The sequence below is a fragment of the Nannospalax galili genome, unplaced genomic scaffold (genome assembly GCF_000622305.1).
Source record: "Nannospalax galili isolate Female #2095 unplaced genomic scaffold, S.galili_v1.0 scaffold16507, whole genome shotgun sequence".
NCBI classification, from domain to species: domain Eukaryota; kingdom Metazoa; phylum Chordata; class Mammalia; order Rodentia; family Spalacidae; genus Nannospalax; species Nannospalax galili.
In genome coordinates, this window is record NW_008355578.1 from 1,212 (window position 1) to 5,632 (window position 4,421).

Sequence of the window (4,421 nt, forward strand, 5' to 3'; positions counted from 1 at the left end):
GTCATATACACCAACAGCAAACATACAGTGAAATAATCTCATGCATGATAGCGTCAAAACCAGCATTCCACATCCCATGTAGTGATTCTTTAGTCTGAGGGTAAATGATTATTCTCCACAACACTCAAGACACTGTTGCAGTGGTGGGCATTTCTCACTTTCCAAATGGTTTCTGTGGGCATGGTTATTCTTGTTAATCCTATCTAACCCCAAACCTTCATCTCCTCAGTGTCCTGCCTCCCTACTTACTTCTATCTTTCCACCCACAATATTTCTCCTCTTTACTTCCTTTTTATATGTGTTCTACATTGACCTCCCTTAGGCTAACTCCTTCCCACATATCCCCCTCCCTGTTTCTTGGCTTCCACGTGTACTCCATGTTAGACACACTACACTGAAGATTTTAAGCTAGGGTCCTCATAAGAGAGAAAACGTGAAACATTTGTGCTTTGGGGACTGGGTTAACTCACTTGGAACAACACTTTTTCAACCCCGCCCATTTCCTGCTTCATTCATAATTTCAGCTCTTATTAAATCCGATTAATATTTCATTGTGTGTATGGAACACAGATTCTTTATTCATTCATCAGTTCTTGAACATCTAGGTTAACTCCATTCCCTAGCTATTACAGAGTAGCAATAAACATAGATGCTCAAGTGTCTATTTGGTTGAGGGCAGAGTCTTCTGGAATATGCTTGGAGTGCTGTAGCTGGGAAGTATGGTAGTTTGATTTGTTTTTGTTTTTGTTTTTTTTTAAATAGAAACCTCCAGAGTGATTTCAAAAGTGGTTGCATTACTGTATACTTTCACCAGCAGTGTACAGTACTTCCCATTCAATGGACAGGAGGCCTCAGTTTTAGCTAAGGAACTATCGGCAGTTGATCCCGGCTAGGTGAGTAAGAGTTGATCTTCTCTAAGGCAAAAAGGGATTGTTGCAAGTTAGGCTAAACACGCTCCAGTGGATGTACTCATACCAAGAGACAGCTGGTACACAAACTTGACTCGATGGGCTTTAATATGTAAGACAATGCATGAAATCCTGTGGGAGGGCTATATATGATTAAATGTAGTATATGAAATCCCCACAAATTTTATATATAGTGTAAAAATATATATTGTAGAAAAAATAGTTCCCATTTCTCCCATTCACAGCAGATTTTTATGTTATTGGTATTCTTTCTTGATGGCAGCCATTCTGAATTGGGGGAGATGGAATCATAAAGAAGTTTTAATCTGCATTCTCTTTGGGGGTAAGGACGAGAACAGTGTCTAAAGTGTTACCCCAACATTTCTATTTCTTCTTTTGAGAACCTCCTGTTTAGATCTGTAGACAGTTACATGTTTTCTTGCTGGTGTTGACTGAATTCTTTGAATATTCTCATCAATGATCTCTGAAAAGCATTGCTGCTGAAGTTTCTCTCCCACTCTGTGGGCTGCTTCATCACTGTATGAGTTTCCTTTGCTGTCCCATTTGCTGATTCTGGGTCTATTCACTTTTCTGCTGCATTTCTAATCAGGAAATCATTACCTATATTTATCTGGTGAAGCAAATGCCCCACATTTTCTTTCTTTCTCCCCACCCCCACCCCATTTGGGACACATTTTGTTACAAAATGAACAAAACACACAACTTCATGGTCAATCTAGAAGGGATGAATGGGTCAGTGGTTAAAAGCACCTACAGCTCTTCCAGAGTTCAGTTCCCAGCATCCATATTGTGTGGCTCACAATCACTTGTAACTCCAGCTCCAAGGGATCTGAGGCCCTCCTCGGGGCTCCATAGGCATCTGCACACATGTGGGAGTCTTCACAGACACACATACAGAAATAAAAATTAAAAAAGTTTCACCTGCAAATCTTGTAATCTTGTAGCATCCAATCACACTGTTCTAAAGAAATATTGGATTTTTACTGGCAACGTGCTCCAGCTATCTATTTTTGGTGACTTAGCCATGGCTTGTACTCCCTATGTCATGTAGTGGCACTCGTGAGACTCAATTGTACTCAGACTGGTTTTTCTTTCCTATTGCACCCCAAACTCACCTTCTCTCCATCTTTACACCAACCTGTCTAATACACTTTCATTTTCCTTTTTAATTTTTTTATTTGGAATTTTTGAGGCACTGTTTCCAGGCCTGGCTTACCTTCATATTTCCATCTTAGTGTGTGCTAATATTTGTTTTCCTGCACCTTGAGCTCAACTTGAAATCTTTCCTTGACTGGACTCTTTAATTTGTCAACCCCACTTCTCTGTCCACTCCAGCCACATTGAGTACTCATAGTAAACCTGAGGATTTTGTGTGTGTGAAGGTTTCATGTGGCCCAGGCTATCCTTAAACTTGGTATGTAGCTGAGGATGACTGTGAACCTCTGATCCTTATGTCCACCTTTCAGGTGCTGGATTACAGGCCCTCGGATTCTGTGGTGCTGACACCCAAGTCAGGGCTTCTTGCAGGGTACCAAGCTCCCAGTGAAGCTACTTCAGCTGCCCTAAAGTGAGTTCATTGGCTTTCATGTTCAAGTCCTGAACTCTCCTCCACCCAGGCTGAGTGAGGCTATCCTCCCTACAGTTCCCTCAGGCACTTTGCTCTTTTCCTTCTACCCTAGTTCTTACCCCATTTGCTCATGTTTCCCCTAGAGGATACTAAACTCCGGTGATGACAAACTGCGGTTTATGTCATCCTTGGATGCCATCACTTCGTAGGTGTTTGGCGTCAGCGCACCCTGGATGTGGTGAGGGAAGAATGAGGTTAGAGCAGAAGCCTAGTGTGGTAATTCAGGGATTCTGTGGCGCTCCTCCCCTTCTCCAACCTCAGATCCCACAGGGAGGACTCGTCGTGTCCCCGCCCCCTTCCCTGGGCCTCAGCAATCCTGCTGAGTCATCCCTGCTTCACAGCCCCATCAGCCCCCAGGACTCCACCTTTAACCCTGTGCTACCGGCAGAGGGCGACGCAGCCTGTGCAGCAGTGCCCTGCAGTGGTCTGCGGACCGGCAGGGGGCGACCTGGGCATCCCGTGGGCCTCAGCAGCCTCAACGTCATTAGGGCCCCGCCGTTCCGTCCTGCCCAGGGGGTCTCCGCAGGCCAAGATCCTCCAGGCCCGGTCGTAGCGCCGTCGACCTGACCAGACCCAGGAGTCCCTCGGGGGCCCCTCCCCTCTCACGGCCCAGCTCCTTCCCGGCCCGGCCCCCTCCCGCGCAAGGGCGTCTCTCTTGGGCCAATGCCGCTCCTTCCTCTCCCTCGAGGACGAATTCGTCCCGCCCCTTCCGCGCGGCTCTACTTCCGGCCGGTCAAACCTTGGCGGGCTTCTGAGGAGAGGGACGCGGGTCAGGTCGCCACGTCGCAGGTTCCACGTCTGCTCCTGCTCCCTGCCCGGGTCTCGCGACGGCGGATCCCTCGCTTTCCCGACGTCCTGTGCGGCTCGTAAAGTCGGGAAGACGCGCCGCCCCCGCCGGGTGCTGTCCGCGCCTTTCCCCGCGGAGCTGCGGTTGCTCCTAGGCCGCCACCTCCCGGCCCGCGTGGCTCCGCGGAGCAGGTGAGTGTGGGGGAGGGGATGCTGACGGGGCTCTGCCCAGGTGCTGCTGCTGGAGCTGAGGGGACAGGTCGGTGCCGGCGGGTTTTGAAAGTGTTTCTAGGTCCTTTATTCTATTCCATCGATCTGTATATGTCGTTTTGTGCCAGAACTATCCTGTTTTTATTACTGCGGTCCGAAGTGTACACCTTGAAAACACATTCTGCTAACTCCTCCCGTATTATTTTTGTTCAGATTTGCTTTGGCTTTTTTCCTTCTTTGATATTGAGTTTTAATTGCTTCTTGTCCGTTAATGAAGAATGCACTGGAATTCTCATGGGGATTGCATCGAATTTGTAGATTGGTTCTCTTCGGATGGCCAGTTTCATAAGATTAATTCTTCCAGTCTTTGAGTATGGAAGATCTCATCCTTCCGTATTTCTTAATTTCTTTCCTCGGCGTCTTAATGTTTTTAAAGTAGAATTCATTTATATCCTTTGTTATGTTTATTCTTAGGTACTTTATATTTCTTTGTGGCTTGTGTGGATAGGATTGATTACTTGATTTCTTTTTCCATAATGGGCTTACAGAAAGGCTACTGGTTTGTGTAGGTTAATCTATCGTGACACATTGTGGAAAGTGTGTGTCGGTTCTAAACGCTTTTTGTTGGAATCTTTAGTGTCTCTTAGGTACAGAATCCTGTCATCTGTAAACAGAGATACTTTAACTCCCTTTACTTTTGTGTGTTTTATTTCCTTCTCTTGTCTTATAGCTGTAGGAAATATGTCTAGCACTGTGTTGACTCGGAGAGGGGTGAGTGGACACACTTGTCTTGTTGGATGTGGACTAAATGCTTTTTACATAGCTTGCATGATTTAAAGGAACTTTCCATCCATCTCTAGCCTTTTGAA

At 46.2% G+C, this 4,421-nt stretch overlaps 1 long non-coding RNA gene across 1 annotated transcript; it reads right to left on the reverse strand.

Annotated features, from left to right (window-relative positions):
* Nucleotides 1-1,751: 1,751 nt before the first annotated feature.
* On the reverse strand, nucleotides 1,752-3,286 carry LOC103750007. The gene is made up of 3 exons (XR_607962.3): nucleotides 2,939-3,286; nucleotides 2,616-2,725; nucleotides 1,752-1,806 (listed from the first exon to the last, which is right to left on the reverse strand). It is a non-coding gene; the product is annotated as an uncharacterized LOC103750007 (long non-coding RNA).
* Between the last annotated feature and the right edge of the window lie 1,135 nt (nucleotides 3,287-4,421).